At 42.1% G+C, this 20,072-nt stretch overlaps 1 protein-coding gene and 1 pseudogene across 3 annotated transcripts in view; one reads left to right on the forward strand and one right to left on the reverse strand.

The window, feature by feature from the left end:
- SH3GL3 (SH3 domain containing GRB2 like 3, endophilin A3) overlaps positions 1-20,072 on the forward strand; it is a 122,358-nt gene that overhangs the window by 11,514 nt on the left and 90,772 nt on the right. The gene's annotated exons all lie outside the window — the stretch shown is intronic.
- Positions 4,494-5,025, reverse strand: LOC116149361 (actin-related protein 3-like; annotated as a pseudogene).

Here is a 20,072-nt window from a genome sequence, read left to right on the forward strand (position 1 = left end):
ATTTTTAATGAAATTTGCTGATTTTGAAATTACTGGCAATTAATTTAAATTTATAAATAGCTATGTAGGCCAAAAGAAGCATGTGTGATGAGTTAATATGGTCTACTGCCAAATGGTTGGCAACTTTTCGCTAAGCATCTTAGATTAGCACATACTGCTCAAACAGTTCATCCTCAGGTTGACTTCTTCTCAGGTTTGAACAGTAGAAGGCGGCTTCCTGGTCACCTGTGCTGTTGGCAGGACTTGCTGAGGAGCTAAATGTGGTCTCTGAAGAGATTGGTCTTGGCTTTTTGGCTGGGGATGTTCCTGGAAGCCTTATTGGAAGGCAGATTGGACGGAACTGAGCTGAGCATTTGACCATGAGCTGTTGTGTTAGGCTCTTGGAAGGAGCTTCGCTGGCATAATGTGGGAACTGTGGGATGATCAGGTGTGAGGGCACAGAGCTGTCAAGTCCTGATATGAATCTGACAGTGCTGAGTGGGCAGAGCAGCAGAAGGCAGGCTTTGATGTGAGTGGGCCGCCTCACTCAACTGCAAACGCTGGCAAGGAGTGAGGCTCAGAGAGAGCGTTGCTTGTCGTGACCTTTTGGGGACTATTTTGAGAGGAGGCTGAAAGGATGGATAGTTTCCAGAGCAGTCTGAGGCAGATAGGACCCTTAGACTCTCACTGAGACTTAGCACCTTGTAAGTAAAAGTCATGTATCTTAACATAGATGTTAATAAACTTTATGTAACTCATAAGATTTTTTTTTTAAGTTAACCAGCATCTTTGGGTTTTATTTATCCTGGATCCCCACAATTCAAATGCGATGTCTTAGATCAAGTACTTTTTCCAAGAAAAGACAGAGTCGTTGTCTAAACCACGTGGTCAACCTCGTGGTCATCTTCAATGGCTGATTTCACAATATAATGGAATGACTCTCGGGACCAGGAGTAATGTTGAGATGTGAAGCAGTTAGCATATGATGGAGAAATTTCAGAGTGAAATGACCTATAACATTCCATGATTTGGCCATAAATTGCAAAGTCTTAGACCCTTGAAAGCTCAAGGCCAATAATTCACTTTTACATCTCTTAATTTTCAGTGGTGGATTTCTTTCCTGAAGACCGTGGATGGAGACCTAGGTTTATTCTGAAGGAGTAAAAGTGAGAGTAGGAGCAACTGAGAAAATAAAGGAATTTCTCTTTAATTGTCCACCCCCCCACCCCACTCCCTGAGTGGGCATTGTAAAATCAAATATATTAAATGTGCCTTTTATTCAGCTCTGTTCTTTGATGTTTTGAAGCTAAACTTCCAGGAATTGCACCTCTGCTGCGGTTGGTGGAAAGAGCTGGGAACTGCAGAGGCTGGAGGCCTGCATTTGAATAGCGGTTGTGCCAAAAAGGGGGACCTAATATCCTCCCCAGCTGGCTGTGAGGACTCAGTGGAAGGGTGTGGGCCAAAGGGCCTTGTAAACAGTGAAGCTCGTTGCCAGGGGAGGTAGCATGGGATACTGGAAAAAGTGGGATTTGAATTTGGGAAAATTAGGTTTCCCCTGTTTGCCAAGAAGTGTGACTGGGAGAGTAACTTAACTCTCCTTGGGGTGGATTTCCTCATCTCTCAATGGGGATAATGAGACCAATATCTGGAATTCTTCATGGAAGTTTCCATTTATCAAGTGTTTCTTGTCTGTATGGATTGTAAGTAGGAACTTACACGTATGTAGTCTTCACAGCATCCTGCTCAAGTAGTTGCCATGTTCACCATCTTAACCAATGAGAAAAGATGAACAGCCCTTGAAAAGTGTGTGGACCTAATTCTTCCCTGCGTCCCAGTGTTTGTTCTGGAGTCTCATTCACAGGTGGTATCTCCTAAAGGAGTGAGGAGACCCAGAGAGGTAAAGGGATGTCCTCAGGTTCACAGAGCTTTCTCATCTTGGAGTGAGGGCTTGAACTCTGCAGTTGTGAAGGCCTCTACATTTGTTGTTCTTTCCTGTGTAATGAACGTGATTTCTCAATAATGAACTAATTAATGCAGAGGCTGGTAAACTAATTCTTCTGTGGGACAGAGAGAAAAGGAATGTACTATTTTTGTTTGCCATGGTAATTGCTTTAAAAAGATAACTAATTAAATTGAAATAGTTAATCATATTTGAATCCATTATTTATATGTATTTTATTTTATGTACTAAGTGTCCAGGAACTGTGTAAGGATCATGTAGGACATGTCCAGTGAGTGTTTGATACAGCAATGTACGTCACCTGCTGCTTCGGCTGTTGGCCCTTCTCTCCCACTTCTCTGCACATGCTTGGGAGTGTGCATTAGATGTGTGTTTTTCTTGCTTTTTTTTCCTCTCCCTATTCCCTGGCTGTTCTTGTCTTTGAGGCTGACACCTATCACCCTGTCGATTATTGTAGACTGGCAGACCTTGCCACCCATCACTCCTGGAATCTACCATCATATCTCGCTTCTCAACTATTTTTGTGACTTCTTATCTCAGTTTTTCCTTTTTCATTCTTCCTCTCTGTCCGTATCACATCCCCCTTCCTCACAGGGATTATGGCTCTTGCCTAACTAAACTCTGTCCCTGGTTGCCACTAGCATACATTTGAACTTGTCATTCCCTTTCCAGGGACTTGCTGTGGCATCTCCACAGGCACAGGGTAGACTCTCAACTCCTTAAGATGGTGTGTGATGGTTTCAGCTCCTTCTAACAACGCTCAACCTCCATTCTCCAGCAGCCTTATTCCATCCTTTGCCTGTTCTGTTACTTCTGCCTGGAAAATTCCTCTCTATCTCCAGAGCCTGGAGAGCTCCAGAGCACCCAGCTTCCTTGTACTCTTCCTCATTCTCCTCCAACGCTGTTGCTTCCCCTCACTGCCCCCTGAGCCCTGGGTGTACATGGATCGATAATGCTATCTTTGTTGTGTTGAAATTATTTTGGTTACTTTTTGGGCCCTCCTGATAGACCTTGCAAGCTGCTTCTCACATGAAAGTCTTTACTTTTTTATTAAACAAGTTTTTTTTTTAAGCTAATTCAGTTTTAATTTATTTTCATCACTTTTTCTTCATGATTCAGATATTTTAAATTGCAATGAAAATTAACTTTCCATAATATGTCAGGGATTGGCACTAAAAAACTTTCAGACTACAAGTGAATTATACAAATAAATTAAAATATCAAATGGAGATCCAGTTATCAAAGTGAAGGCACTCACCATATTAAAAGTTAACAGTTATGTGTTCAGAGAGCGTAAAAAAGTCAACCTGCTAACCAACTGCTGTGATTTAAAGAACTGTTGCAGAGATTCGATGAAAATAGATTAACTTATAATAACTTGAAACAAGTATGAAAAAGAAATTTGTGCTTTTATTCGAATGATGTTAGACTTTAAATATGCCAATTTTGGTAATCAAATTATTCATTTTTTAGTAAGTAATGACACTATAGAACCGCAATAGTGGTCCAGCGTCTTGTCTTCACTTTTCCTTTAAAGCGAGAAAAGGAATGCGAGGAATCAGAAAGCACTTGCGGGCATCAGTTAATCCAAGATACTGGCTTCTTGGTTCCCAAAGCACTCGCAAGGAAAACCGTCGCGGGGCACAGAGGGATGGAAGCACTTCTAATAACTGGAATCTCACGAATGTGTGTCTACATCAAGTCTCATAGGCTGTTTTTTTAACTTATCCTTTACTTGGTCCCTTTTTATCCCTCAAATACTAGTTTTTCCTGTGATTTTTTGCCCTCAAAGTACAAAAAGTATGAAATATAAACAAGCTTTTGCATTGTACACTTAGAAGTGTACAATTCAAGCATTATAGATTTATCTACTTACAGATAAATCCCATCAAATCGTGGACAACTCAGTAAGATATATATCAGGGCACAGAAAGAACTAACACCTACTTCTTTTCATTACACATAAGATTCAAATATTTAGTCTAAAGAAAAACATTTAATCATCTTGGCTCTCCTGTGCATTCTCATGTTGATAAACTTACTAAAATATTCCTCTATAATTAAGTTTGGTCTTATTATTTCAAGTCGGGTTTAAAACCTTAAAACCAGCCATCCAGACAAAAAAGGCAATCAGAAAGATTATTTCTTCCCCACCTCCCTAATCCCAACAGCTATGAAGTCAATTTTACAGCATGACCCCAAACACTGGATAGTGATGACAAATACTAGGTCCAGTTTCTTCATAATCCTTTTTGGGGAGGCATACATGGAAGAACTCAGGCATGGAAGCCAGCCAGCATTGATCCTTCAAACCAAACTGCGTACCACTGCATTTTGGATATAATGACTTGTAGACCAGTAGGTTTTGGCTTCAATCTACCACCACTCAATTCCTCACTTAATTTCAGCCTGGCATCTACAGTTCTTTTCAAATCTCTTTGCAAGTGATGTCCTGAATCCTTGAACATGGTTGAACCTCCAGAGAGGACAATATTCTCATAGAGAGAACATCTGACGTCAGTAGGACAACTGTGGAAGGCAGCTATGCTCACCACTATACCACCAATGCCTCATGAACAGAACAACTGTGAATTACTCCGTCTACCACTTCCAAGATAGGTCAAGTAAAGCCTGGCTTAGCAAACTCTGGTTGAAAAAAAAATCAGTTTACAAGAATCTCTTATAATCAACACTAATGGAAAATTTCTTTCTTTGAGAGAGCATTGGTTCCAGTGTACTGTTTAATCTGCTTTGCTCCATCTGTGTCATACTTGTTCAACTCTTACTAAATCTGGGCAAGCATAACTGTTGTGTCCTTTAAAGCTTCCAAGGATTGCTCTGAGGGATTCCCATTTCTCCTTCTCTCAGCAGTTGCTGAATAAAATATGTTATATTTCATCCAGTGTTTGGAATGTGCTTAATACATCTGCCAATCACATACCCTTCGGCCACAGAGATGACATGAGTGACACTGTCTTCGCTGTCTATTACCATGCCAGTCAGGAGACTGTTCTCCCGCTTGTCTTGAGGTCCAGGATGCAGCTAAGGGCAAGAACAGCCTGCACAGAAATGTACAAGCCTGGAACATAATTTCAGCAGTATATTCCCTGTTTTTTGGTATGTTCAGTGGAGGTTTAAGTAAAACAAAAATAATAGTCTTCAGGTTCTGCTCTTAAATATTTAAAGATCACTTGATCCATAAACTTCCCAGTCTTTAGCTATACCGTGACGAGTTGGCCACTTTTTCTCATAGGAAGGTTTTTCTGTTGCTTCATCGCCAATGAAGAAGCCTAGGCCATCAGCACCTTTCATCACAGTCCTGTGAGCTTGCTCACCCACTTCTGCTGACTGCTTAATGACAAAACTCCGTGCCAAAATCCACCACACAGGCCGGCAGCTGTCTGACCATCACCTGCTGCTGCCGCTGCCACTGTCTGCTTGGTGCTAGCTGGGGCCAGGGTTGGGCAGCGGGAGATGGAAGCTATATGACCATCCACAACCGGCTGCCCTCTCTGCTGGGGAGTGATGGGCAGAGCCGGGAAGCAGCAAGTGAGAAATCAGCAGGCTTGGTCAGTGGCTGCCACTTCCACAACCCAGCAGGCAGGCTGTCCTGAAGTCTTTAGAAATGGTTGTTGAGTGACTGAATGACTGTTTATGCTTGCATTCTTTTCTCATGACTTAAAGTTCACAACTTTTGTAGAAATCAGAGGTTTCCAGACCCCCAATAGCTAACTACTGGGGTGTTGCACCAAAATTAAAAATTTCTTTTGTTGTATTAGTTTTATGTTTGACTCTGGCATCTGCTTTATTTTGAGCTTTGGCTTTTGTAAATTAGGAGTCGGAACTTCTTCACATCCGGGAAGTGTTATCTCCATATCCAGGAAAATTTTTTTGCAGTCAACCAACTAATCATTCCAGGAGTATAGTCATCATGCTAATGAGCTTTCTTTTGCAGAGATGTTGGGTACTGTGCAAAGTATTTTTAGAGGCAGCATCTTACTTCATCTTCATGATACCTCTATCAAGAAGATACTAGCTTTATTCCCCCTTTTACTAAGGTGGGAATTAAGGCTTGGCAAGGTTAAATAAAACTTGTTCAAGGTCATACAGCTGGTGAATGGTCTTGTAAGGATGCAAGGACAGGCCTGTGTGATTCCAAGACAAGTACAATACAGTACTTGTCACCATTGCATGAGATAAATCTGTTGCTACTCTCCAGTCTCTTCCTCATGATTTTTCATCTTTGCATAAGTTCAAGGTGTCGCTATCATTCATTTGAGCCATATGTCACCTGTTTCGTCTCTATTAAACAGAAGCTCTAAATCGGGGGTTGGCGAACTGGTCTGCATGTCAAATATAGCCCATCACCAATTTTTTTGTACAACCTATGAGCTAAGAATGATTTTTACACTTTTTTTAATGGCTGAGAAAAACAAAAGAATAATATTTTGTGACACCTAGTAATTACATACAATTAAAGTTTCAGTGTCCACAAATAAAATTTTATTGGAACACATATCCAAGCTCTTTTTTGTGCATACCATCTATGGCCACTTCTGCGCTTTAAAATAAATAAAGCAAAGTCGATTAGTGTGACAAGAGCCAGCATGGAGCACAAAGCCTGGAATATTACTATCTGGTCATTTACAGAAAGTGTTTGTCAGCCTCTGCTCTGAGCTGTAAGTGTGGGGAATTTCTCTATGCTAGTATGCACATTTCTGAAGCCCTGGGCGGAACTCTAGAGTGGTTTTGTCTGCATCTGCAGTTGGGTGGTGTGTTTTTTTGGAGGCTCTCCAATCACTTAACAATTCGGATTCATCCTGGTGACCTGGGAAGAGCCTCGGTCTGGAATATATTCTTCCTTTGTAATTCAGAAGACTCTCATGCCCAAAGGCACTTCTGGTAATGCCACACCGATGGCCACCCACCGATGAACTCCTTTATCCAGAGTTTGCAGTGTGGCCTCATTGTAATTCCTCACCAGGGGAACCGAGCTTGCTCCCCCCCACTGATTTCCTCCACTTCCATCATCATTCCCGTCTTGTTTTAATTATTCCAACTTTACTTTGCCTTCTCCTTTGCTTCATTTTGAATGAGTCCCAATTTGTTTTTCTTGCCAGTTCTCTACTTATTTTTCCCAGGGCTTAAGAAATGATTCTTGAGGGTGATGTCATTTTCATGTTTATCTTCCCTCTCTAGCATGACTTTGATTAAATATGTATGTTTTAATTGGTGAACCGTGTTTTAAGGGAGTCGATCATTGCAAGGACCATGGCCAGTTTCAGCCTCAGTTAACCTGAGTTGATTTGTACAATAGCAATGGAATGTTTTGGCTCCTGTTGCAGGAGGAGTGGATCATATATGTTGTACAGGCTTTTCAGAAACTTCATGCAGAAATTATGTGAACCAGATGGTACCCTTTTGAGTTGCCAGACATGCATATTTTAAAGAAATATGGTGTATTTATTCTCCTTGGTAGACTTAGATGAGAGTTCTTTGGGAATGGAAATCAGCTGAAATTGGCCATAATTGAAAAATTCTTGGAAGCTTGTCATCAAAATAAGATGTGTAATATCAGAAGACCAGCATAGATTGTTAAGTAACATATATTTTTGAATTTATTTAATTTACTTCCCCAAGTATGAAAAGCCCTTTAGACTTCAGTAAAAAAAAAAAAAAGGTATACTCCATGGTATGTTTTTTCTTTGATAAGGCTATTGATTTGCTCACTGAGATTTCTTGGGGGCATTTGGGGCAGAGAGAATAGGTGGGTATGAAGTGGAGGAGATTGTATGGGCCCAGAGAATGAATGGAGAGTGAGGGCTGAGTCATTTAACCAAAAGCTAATGGGGGTCACGACCTGGGAGAACTTGCAGGTTATGGAAGGGGCAGAGCCTTGGGAGGACGCTGCTGGGTTTCCTCTGAGTAGGCAGGAGATCTCAATCAGTAGTAGTTACATCTAGGCACTGACTGAGCAGGGATTGCAGAGGAGGCTGGGTTTCTCTGCAGATAATATGAAGGTCCTAATGATGGGAACCCGGGAGCCCCAGCCAGGTAGGAAGGAGAGTGGAGCCAACTTGACTCTGCGCCGGCACTTCCTGGGGAAATGTTTCTCAGTGCCTCAGCCTCCTTACCTGTGAAATGGGGGTAATACTTCATAGGGCTGCTGTATATGTAAGACTTGCACAGTATCTGGCCCAGTTCTAAATTGGAGGGTTGTAGTGAGGGTAAGGAATTATGCATCTTAAGTGTTTTGCATATAATATGGTTCAATAAATGGTGATTTAATTATAATAATCTTTTAACAGGGAGTTGTACCACCTGCTGGTGAAGAGTTTGGGTTCAGAGTCAGGGAGACCTGGTTGGACTCCCAGCCCAGCCACTTAGTAGTGAGTGGTGTGACATTAGACGAGCCCCTTCCCTTCTGTAAGCCTCCATCTGCTCTTCTGTACGACGAGGGGAATAATAACTCCAACGTGGTAGGCTCAGAGAACTAAATGACCTAATGCATGTGAAGGACTTAGCACAGGGCTCGGCACGTAATGAACATGCAATAAACACTGTTAGCTTTTTCAGCTGGCCTCCTGCTTGGGACAGAAAGTCAAACCCTGCTCTTTAAAGCAAAATGTGGCCAAGCTTCACCCTCACAAGCTTCTTATGTGAGAACCCATTTCTGGGTCCCTGGGGGGCAGAAGGCATGCTGGCGTGATGACTTAGGTCTCTCAATTCCCCTCAACCCCTCCATAATGCTATGTGTTTCCATACCGCATACGTTAAGATCTGCATGTAGTAATTTATGACTTAAGGGCTAAGTGCCTATTTTCAGGATCCTTCAAAGATGAGCACATTTGGGATCAGCACTGCGGGAACTCCCCTGTTGTTTCATTTGTAGTGTTGCATTTGGAGGTAATATAGCCTGTTGGTTAGAGTGTTTTGGGGTGTAGGATAGTGTAGCTGGACCATGTATATTGTTTTCTTTGGTTTGGAGGTCCCCATAAGCAGACCTTGAGACAGAAACTTGTGGGGAGGTAGTTTTTTTGGTTGCTGTTGGTTTTGAGGTGATCCCAGGAAAACCAGGGGAGGAGTGGGGAAGAGAGACGGCGAAGAGAAGGAAACCAGTGAAAGGTGTGCTACCAAGTTTGTGCCCTCTGAGGGCGCCGGGGGCCCAGGATTACTGGGGAACTCTCAGAGACTGTGTGGAAGCCACCTCAGCATTATCCCAACCAGAGGCAGGAAACTGGGGTGTTTATCTACCAACTGCCTGGCCATCATTGGCTGAGGTCTGCTCCTCAGAGTGTTAACTATCTTGTACTTCCAGGTTCCCCATCCTACCGTTTGATGTTGTTCATGTAGCTGGGAAAAAACCCTCCCACCTGGAAGTTGCAGGTATTTGCAGTAAATAGTCTTCTAGAGATGCCTCCTGGGGGACCATGGGCAGGGCACTGGTAGCATCTATATGCTCCCTTCCTCTGATGTGCAGTGTTGCCTCTGCCACCTACCAGCTCTGTGATCTTGGGTACACTACTTATTGTGCCTTGGTTTTCTCATCTGTAAAATAGACATAATAATAGTACCTCCTTCCTAGACTTTTGTGATGAGGATTAATTGAATGGCACTGGGTAGGATGCTTGCCACATAGTAATTGCTAAGTAAATGCTAGCTTTTATTAATATGTGATTATTTATTGAGTTTCTTCAGGTTCATTGTCAGTGTGATTAAATTTACCATTGTGTTGTAAGATGAAAGTCTTTGGAATGAAGATTAACTTTTAGTTGTATCTTTGGGCATCCAAGTCATTTCTTTGATTTTTACTTATTTTAAAACTATTACAACAGGAATGAAAAAAATTTAAGATGAAAAAAACCCTTCTAATTCTACCACCTGTATGCCGTTATTTTTATTTTTAATCTTTCTGTTCTTTGGAAGCCTGTCAATATAAATTTATGTATCTACACTGTTATAATAATTAGTGGCAAACTCCACTTTTATCACTGTTGATCTAATACAAAAATAACAACCACATACCAGGCACACTTCACAGGCTTTAGCTCATACAGTTCTCACCACTCTATGAAGAAGAGGCTATTGTTCCTATTTAACAGGTGAGGAAACTGAGGTGCACAGAGATTATGCAACTTTTTTTTCAAAGCATACAGTTGGTACTTTATGGGGTCAAGATGAACCTGGGAGACCACAGAGCTCAGTCCGCCCCTCTGCTCAGGGCCTCTCGTGTTGGGTGACGTGGGATCCACCTTGGAAGGACATTCATTAGGATGTCTCTTCTTTCCTGACACCTGTTTATTTGTTCTTTATGGATTAAGGGAACTAATTCCTATCACAGAGAATGGAAATATGCTGAAATTGTCTTTCAGTGGATGACTTTAGAATTAGGGGTGATGTGGCACTAGGAGATTAGGTGGCCATTGGATTTGTATTTTGACAGTAATTTGCCAGTTTTGCTCTACTGAGGTGGAGCTGTTCCCCACCACTGCACTTTTGATATAGTTCACTTCAGAAATGGCTTAATTTATTTGTTTTTGACTTGAGTTACGTTACACCAGGCAAACATATTTTTCAAGAACTGAAATTTCAGGCTGGCAAAAGGAAACAACGCAATGCTCTTCTTTAGTCATGTATTTGAAAGCACATGATGCTGTGCTATGATGGCAGAGCGTTCTCTAGCACTGTGTGAAGGTTTTTGGAGACTCAGAGATCGATTATTTATTTTTGATGAAAATACCTTCTTTCCCTTGTGCAGAGAAATATGTGGTTCAGGCTGCACTGAGAGAAAGCTACTCTTGCTGTTTCTGTCTTGCAGAGATTATGCTCTTGGATTTGGTATTTTCTACCTGAGGCAGTTCTACTTGAGAGAGAAATACTGTAAAAAGCCACTCGAGGGATATTGATACCTATTGTGGGGAAAGGAGTTAATTTTCTTATTGAAAGAAGACAACATTAAAGAAGGAACAAGTCATTTCCAATTTATTACCCAACAAAAAGATGGTTTTAATTTATCCTCTTACCTAGTGGTGTTTGAAAGTGCCCCTTTGCCATATCCTTGCCAACACTGGGTATTTTTATTCTTTTTAAATTTTGTCATCATGATAAATATAAAAACATGTATTGTTTTGATTTGTGTATATTGATTTCATTTGTGTGCTGACCATTTGCATTTCTTCTTTTGTAAATTTCCTTTTATTTTCCATTTTTTTCTACTTGATTGTGAGTTTCAAATTTATCTTTATATATTAAGTATATTAATCCATCATCCTGTGTCATGTAACAATTTATTTGGGAAATCCTCTATGATTAGACATTTGTGTTATTTTCCTGTTTGTAATTGTTATTACAAATTGTGTCCAATTTTTTTTTTTGAACATAGAATAGTGTTTCCTTTGACACATTCTGTCTTTTCTATCTTTATGGAGTTCTTGTTGTTATGTATATTGACTACCCCTGCCCTCCCAGGGTGTATTCTCCAAATCTCGTTTCTTTCTACAAAGATAATACTGTCCTGACTTTTTTTCTTTTAAATTCAGTGAGGATTTTCTCCAGCTTGTCCTCTAAGTCTCTGATTTGGTTTCCTTTGATATACAAGCTGGCTTTTCAGTGCTATCATGTGTTTAATTTGACAGTTATGTTTTTTCTAAGGATAGAAATCTTGATCTCAATTTGTCTCTTTCCCAGAGATGCAGTGTCCCACTTAGGAATAGGAATAAGTGAACTGCTTTCACGTTTTCTTCTATTACTTTCTGATTCTTATGGGTGTACTTGCTTTCATTTCTCAAATTGGTTCCGTTAATTTGAACTATCAACTTTCTTCCTATGTCAAGTGATTTTTTTTCTTGCTCTTAAAGAAAGTGGCCTTATTGTGTCTAGTTTCAGCAGGTGAGATGTGCTCTGTCAGCCCAGAAGAGGTAAAAAAGGAGAGGCTTAAATTTACAGTTTCACTTTCTCCAGAGAAGGTTACTGTTACTCCCTGGAAGCAGGGAGGGCCTTGCTCTAGAACCAGTGCTGCCCAACACAACTTTCTGTGATGATGAAAATGTCTTAGGATCTGAGCTGCCTGATATGACAACCACTAATCACACATAGCTATTGAGCATTAGAAATGTGGCTAACATGACTGTGATAGAATTCTAAAGTTTCATTTAATTTTAATTAATTAAAATTAAAATTTAATTGGCCATATGTGGTGAGTGGGTGTGTACTGAATAGCATAGCCACCATGAGGCTATAGACCATGTGTGTTTTGTTTACTGCTGTGTTCCCAGCCCCGGTTTCACATGACAGGCACTTAATATTTGTGGAAGTAATGAATGCAGCTGGGGGAAAACTCTGGCGGGGTTTTCTTTAACTGCTGTGCCAACAGTTCCTTTTCTCTTCGTGTGTCTGCGCAAGGTATGTAAGGCACTCTACCTTCATTAGTAACTACCATGAATGCTCTTTTAGGGGCATCTGTGGGACTTACACCCTATGGCCCTTTATTTATCCCATTGTGTGTGCCATTCTGACCAGTGAGTGAGGGATCATGCATCCTTGCTTCAGGCATTCTTGCCTGCTTTATGTCTTTCAGAAATTTCTCAAAGCTTTTGCCAGGTAGATTGGAGTTGCCTCATTTTCCAAAGTGCATCTAGAGATTCTGAATTTTATAATCCTTGGTCATTCCAGTTATTCATTGAAGAGACTGTCTTTGCTCCGTTGTATTGCCTTTGCTCCTTTGTCAGAGATCAGTAGACCATATTTATGGGGGTCTATTTCTGGGCGCTCTGTTCTGCTCCAATGATCTATTTGTGTGTTCTTTCACCAACACCACACCACTTATTTCACTGTAGCTTTATAGTGAGCCTTAAAGTCGGGCAACATCAGTCGTCCAGCTTTGTTCTTCTTCAGTATCATCTTGGCTGGTCTGGGTCTTTTGCGTCTCCGTATAAAACTTCAGAATCAGTTTGTCAATATCTATGAAATAAGTTGCTAGGATTTTGATTGGTATTTTTTACCTTTTATTATGAAAAAATTTAAACATATAGAAAAGTAAAGAGAAAAATACAATGAATACCCCTGCCCCCATCACCTGCATCTCACAATTGTTAACATTTTGCCACCTTTGCTTTATCTTCTTTTTTTCCTGAAATATTTTAACAGGCATCATTACATTTCATTCCAAAATACTTCAGTATGCATGTCTGAAAAATATAGGCATTTTCCTGCTTAACTATGCTACCATTATCACACTTAATAATGATTCTTTATATCATTCGATGCCCAGCCTATATTAAGACTTCCCTAATTGTTCCCAAATGTCATTTATACCTGGTTTGTACAAACCAGGACCTGATCAAGGACCACACACTGCCTTTGGCTGTTATACCTCTTAAATCTCTCTTTTTAAAAAGTTGAGGTGAAATTCACATAACATAAAATTAATCATTTCAAAGTGGTCAATTCAGTGGCATTTAGTACATTTACAGTGTTGTACAACTACCACCTCCATCCAATTTCAAAACATTCTCATCACTCCAAAAGTCCAAAAGTCTTAACTCCAGGATCAACTCCAAAGTCAGAAGTCCGAAGTCTCCTCTAAATACCCTCTAAATCAGATATGAGTGAGACTTGAGGTACTGTTTATCCTGAGGCAGAATTCCTCTTCAGCTGTGAGCCTATAAAACCAGATAATTTACGTGCTTCGAAAATACAATGGTGGCACAGGCATAGGATAGACATTCCCATTCCAAGAGGGAAAAGTCAGAAGGAAGGGGTGATGGATCCCAAGCTTGTCCAAAGTCTACCAAGGCAGATATCATTAGATCTTAAAGTTCAAAGATAAATCTCTCTGGTTTGATGCTCTGTCTTTGGGACCCACCTGGGTGGTGATCCTGCCTTCAGGGTGGCAGTCCCATCTCTGCACCTCTGCCAGTTGGAGTCTTGCCCCCAAGTCTCTGGGTGGCTGCCATCTGGCCTGTTGAAACTGAGGTGATGCACCCCCTCCCCACCCCAACTACAGACTTTGAAACCAAGGAGGCAGCCCGATCATCTCTGAATCGGCTTTGGGATCATTCTTCCCTTTTCTTGAAGAATAGTACATGTTCGCAGCTAAATAGCTCTATGATCCAGTTCTGTTGGAGCTAACAAATTCCTGCATTTTATCCTGTCTTAGTCCCTTTCAGTTCAAACTGGCAGTGTTTCCGCTGGGCTGGCTGAGTAGGTCTGTGATTCACACCTACACTAATCTCCTTGTCAAATGGTCGCTCAGCCATGTCCTTAGTGATCTGTTCAGAACTAGCGTTTTCTTTTTCTTTCTTTCTTCTTCTTCTTCCTTTTTTTTGCAATATGGATAGGCTGAGAAATTTCCAAGTCTTTAGGTTCCAATTCCTTTTTGCTTAACAATTCCTTCTTCAATTAACTTCACTCTTCTCTCGTTTTACTATAAGTAGTCAGGAAGAACCAAGCCACTTCCCCAGTGTTTTGCTGAGAGATCTCCTTGGCTAGATATCCAAGTTCTTAGGCTTACAAGTTCTATCTTCCACAAAATACTAGAACACAGTCCAGCCACATTTATAGCAAGGATCACCTTTCCTCTGTTGTCCAATAACATGTTCCTCATTTTCATCTGACACCTCGTCAGAATGGCCTTTGCTCTCCCTATTTCTACCAACATTCCGGTCATGAGTATTTATGTGTTCTCTGAGAAGATGGAAGCGTTCTCTCCAGGTTTCCTCTTCTTTCTGAACTCGCCCCAGAATCGCCATGACACCCATATTTCCAGGATTCAGCTCACATCCCTCTGGCCTCTACCCGTTACCCAGTGCCAAAGCTGCTTCCACATTTTTAAGTATTTGTTACAGCAGCAACCCTCTTCTTGGTACCAGCTTGGGTTGCACAGCAAGATACCATAGACTGGATGGCTTAAACAACAGACATTGTTTCCCTCGCAGTTCTGGAGGCTGAGAAGTCCACGGTGCTGGAAGGTTTGGTATCTGGTGACAGCCTCTTCCTGGCTTGTAGACGGTTGTCATCTCGCTGTGTCCTCACGTGGAACAGAAAGAGCTCTAGACTCTTCTTCATCTTAGAAGGATACCGGTCCCATTATGCGGGCTCCACCTTCATGATGTTGCCTAAGTGTAATTACCTCCCAAGGACCCCACCTCCAAACACCATCACATTGGGGTTTGGTGCTTCAACGTATGAATTTTGGGGGTGGTGGGGACACTCAGGACACAGCAATACTGTGTACAGATATTTGAGTACCTTGTCAGTTCTTTCGGGCTATGAGTGGAATATAACTATGAGTGGAATTGCTGGGTCATTTTTAAATCTCTTACAATCTAGAAGAGTTTTCTTCACCTGATTTTTTTTTCTTGTTCTTTTCTCCCCTATGCCATCAATTTGTTGGAATGACCAGTCCCACCTTTGTGCTGTGTCTAATTGGCTCCTCATGCTGGTGTTCTAGCATGTTCCATTCGGCCTCAAATGTCCCATAATTTGGCTACGATGTTTTCATTTCTGTGGTCTCTTCTTTACTCAGTTCATTCTGTTCGATATATTGGCCTCTTCTGTTTTGCATGTGCCCTATTTTGGAGGAATGTGCCCTCATTTCCTATTGTGGACCCAAAGCAGTTTCTACTCTTCCCCGCAGTAAAGCTACGTGCAAGAAGGTCTTTGCTCTTATTCCTCGAGGAACTATTTTTGTTCTCTTATGCTTCAGATTCTGGTCTTAGGCCTCAGACTGTTGTGCTTCTGTTTACTCATCCGTGAATGAGCCCAGTGTTGGCTCATGGCTGTGATATGCTGTTCACTCACAGTGCCCTCCCTGTCCTCGCCGACTGAGGCCAGCGGCTGAACCGGTGTCTCCAGAGGGACAGTTCTGGCCTGTCACACATCTTGGGCAGCTCTTTTTGGCTGACATAGCTTCTTTTTCCCCCACCATCCTTTTTCTGACAAGTGATAAAATGGACGTCGGCCCTGCAGGACCTGAGGCCACCTCTGATCAATCTTTCATCCCATGAAAATGTGTGTCTGCCTGCGGGCACTATTCCCGGGTCACCCAGGAAGGCAGTTAGTCTGGTCATCTCTGCGCGGTGTGGGGTTGCTCCCTAGGAGCTGTCAATTCAGGATGGATGAGGAACAAAAGTTACTGATGAGACATAGAGACCCGACTTCTTCAGAAAGTGGTTCCCAGAAGTGTCAGGGAGTTATGTGGTTGGATTCAATTCCTTGAGTTTTGTGTAGGAGCAGCCTACACAATAGGAGTTCGAGTATTGATGGGATCACTGCTAGCCCACATGGTGCTCTTCATGAATTAGAAAAAGGCTTGAGACCCTTGACTTCCGTGAGCAGAACATTGTGGTGCTATAGATACTGAATTTGTTAGAGGTCATTGGACTGATACTGCTAGAAAATTGTATGGTAAGTACACAGACCTATAGCGTCTCTGATGGAAAGGGCCTGCTCCCTTGGATGTGGCACAGTTGTCACGGAACCACGTGCTCAGCTGCACACTGCAGCCACCTCGGGTTTTGTGCTGATGTTCACTGGTCAGTGATTATACACTTGAATTCCTTCCTGTCAGTGGAAGAGCCTTCTGATTCTGGTATATGGAAAATGACTCTTGTTCAGATCTCTTGCTTTTATTAGTTTTCATGGGAACTTGAGTGATCATCTAGGCACTGTTAGTTACCTGCCTCCCCTGACCCAGAACACTGATGTTGACTTTTTAAGCTGTGTACCAGGGTTGAATGGGGGGCCCTGAAAGTCCAGCATGGCTTGTGCTAGCGAATGGGGTGCCTTGTAAGTAGTGGGTCTGCTTTGTGGCTTATGAGATGCTCTGTTTCTCTTGATGGCATTCTCCAGGCAGATGTTACATCTTGTATGACTCCCAGGAAATGAGGTTGGCTCCTGAGTGTGACTCAAGGAATTAGACTCTTTAGTCCACTTTCCCTAATTATGATGATAAATACCTACATGAGAAGAAAATTCAAGCAGTACAACAAAGCTAAAGGAAAAAGGCTAAAACTTTTTACTTAAATTCCATTACCCACGGTTAGCTACCATTACCTCCATATCTCCATCCCTGCCCCATTCCCTTTTCCCACATTCATCTAATTTGCTTTTCCAGGATGTTTATTGCTTCCTCTGATGGGGGGTGAAGCCTCCCCCTAGTTCCCCTGTAGTAGCTGTTCTATTACCCAGTCCTTTGCCAGGGTGTGATAGCACAGGGGCAACTTTATGCTTTTGCAAACTGCATTATTCTTCCATAACTGCAAACACAAGGTTCCTGTCCTGTTGAATGGTCCAGTAACCCTGGAGCACAGCAGATTTAGATTTCAGTCTATCAGTGCTGTGTGATCTTGGGAAAGTCACTTAACTCCCCTGGCCTCCACTGCTATTTAAAGAGAGGCTGAACCAAAATGCAGGGGAATTAGGCCTATCTGAGGGAGAACAGCTTGTGGGACAGGTGTGTACCTGTTGTCAGTGGGGTCTAGTGGGAATTCTCTAGAGATAAAGGAGATGGCCAGCTAGCTAGGCACGTAAAAGGGAACTGAACCTGTCTCCGGGGCCTGGGCATTTTTTGCCAGGCTTGGGGAATGGAATCACCAGGGACAGAATTGTTTGGCCCACAGAGGTCACAGAGGTCTGCTAAGAGATTGGGAAGAGATTGATGACCTTGAGTGAGAGCTAACTTCAGGGAGAAGGACGAGGTTGGGACCCTCAAGACATCTCCATGCTTGGATATATATATAAAAATATAATATGTATTTTATATATTACATATATAAAAAATTTAATGTTTTATTTATTTATTTTTGTTGGGGGGAGGTAATTAAGTTTATTTATTTATTTAATGGAGGTACAGGGGACTGAAGCAGGACCTCCTGTATGCTAGGTGTGCACTCTACCTCCCCTCTCACCATTGGATATTTGACCTCCCTTTCTCTGTGGCTCTAGGCTGCCTCTCTCCCTCAGTGGTATTGTGTTAAAATTGCCCCATTAATGGATGCTTTGTGATGGTTTGTTGTTATTTTTTGAGGACCTTGATTAGCAGAGGCTTTGCTCTACACACTGCACTGTCCCAGGTGACTCTCAGATGCTGGTCACTGGTCAATAAAGGCTGGAAGGACTCTGGGAGTCAGTAGGATGGCTCAGCCTCCACGTGGAGAGGAAGCCACTCGGGAGGTCTCCCAAGGATAAAAGTTTGTGGGCTGTTTCTGATAAATGCAATGAGTAGAAAATGTTATTTGTAGCTTTTGAAATATCCACCGTAGGTACAGTGAGTAAGGAAGGGAAGGGAGCTCTGATACCTGGTTCTTCATTCCTGGTTTCTGACACAGCTCCCAAAACCCTTGGAATCTCCTGAGTGATTAGAGTGTCTTTTGTATGCTAATGAGACAGCTGGTGGCTGAGGGCCCCTAGATAGCTTTAGGATGGGGGCGGGTCTCCAAAAAGATCAAGGCATGATTAGAGAGGTAGAATTTTTAGCCCTGTCTCCTGACTTCCAGGGAGGGGAGAGGGTCTGGGGATTGAGTTAATCACTAATGGACAATGATTTAATCCATAATGCCTACTTAATGACACCTCAGTAAAAACTCTTAAATGAAGAGGTTTAGAACTTCCCAGTTGGGGAACACATGGAAATGCAGGGAGGGTGGTGTGCCCAGAGAGGGCATGGAAGCTCTGTGCCCCTCTTTAGTTCTTTGCTCTATGCCCCTCTTTAGTTCTTTGCTCTATGCATCTCTTCCATTTGGCTGTTCCTGTGTTGAATCTTTATAATTAAACTGGTAATGATAAAGTGCTCTCCTAAGTTCTATAAGCTATTCTAGACAATTGTCAAACCCAAGGAGGAGGTTGTAGAAATCCCTGGCTCTGTAGCAAGTCGAACAGTGTGGGTAACCTGGGGACCCGATGCTTGTGCCTGGTGTGTGAAGTGAAGGCAGTGTTGTGGGACAGAGCCTTTAACCCTATGGAGTCTGATGCCAACGCCAGGTAATTAGTGTCAGAATTGAATTGTAGGGCACTCAGCTGGTGTTGGAGAATTGGAGAACTGGTTGTTGGGTGGGGGAAACGCTCCACGCATTTGGAGTGTTTTGAGTAAAAACAGATCACTATCTCTGATGCCTTTAAGAAGATGAATAGGCTGGAATATTGTTAGTCTGGGATGATGTTGAAGGAATTGGCATCAGAGAGGAGATCAAGAGAGACTCCTTCCCACCAGAGGCTGGCACCATCCCTGAGCTCACAGTCAGTGTTTCTCGAACGAGTGAGTTGACAACATGGACCCCAGTCTGGAAAAAGTTTGTTGGAGGCAAGTGGAGATGACCTTGTATACTTAAACAAAGTACAGTGAGGTTCTTTACCAAACAAGCCGAAGATTTTCAACTTGCCAATGTTGTATGAAACGTTGCTTTGGACTAGATCATTCTCTGCATTGAATTTTAGCATTTCTTCAAGAGCCTTAGCCTTTTTCTTTAGCATGCGTGCTGTATGTCCAATACAACACAGTAAGGCAGACTTTTCTTGTAAAATGGTGTAGATGAGAGGATCTGAACATCTCTCTGCTTTGGAATTTGTTGAAGCTTAAAGTGTAAGCAGAGTCACACATTCAAAATTCAGAGTCAGAGGGATCCATGCAGTGCTTGCACGGTGCTGGTATGGAGGCTGGTTTCAAAAGGAGCTTGGTATTTGTAAAGGTGCTCTAAGGAGTGGGAGAATAAATGACATCTTCAGATGCGCATTCCAAGTCACAAGCAAACCCAGCTTGAAAATTTCCAGCAAGGCCTTTGGAAGACACAGCCTGACTTGTCTTCTTCATATTTGCTCAGCTCCCCCAGCATTTGGAAGAAGTTAGCCTGCTTGGGAACATACTGAATTAAGGAACATAGCCAACCAACAAAAGGGGAGAAAAATCTTATTTCAAGCTAGACAAACCTTAGGCCCTTACTTCCTGATGTAATGCAGTTGGAAGGTTAATGATTTCTGTTGATGGTGTGAATTGGCCCTTTTCTCCTGTGTGCTTTTTAATGCATGGCTTCTCCTTCAGAGATCAAGGGCCTCTAGGAGCAGCTGAGAGGCTGGAGAGCATCACAGCTCTGCTCTTACCTGTTTCTATAATAGGTTTTATTTATATAAATAATTCTCC

Source organism: Camelus dromedarius, chromosome 29, assembly GCF_036321535.1.
Source record: "Camelus dromedarius isolate mCamDro1 chromosome 29, mCamDro1.pat, whole genome shotgun sequence".
Taxonomy (NCBI): Eukaryota; Metazoa; Chordata; class Mammalia; order Artiodactyla; family Camelidae; genus Camelus; species Camelus dromedarius.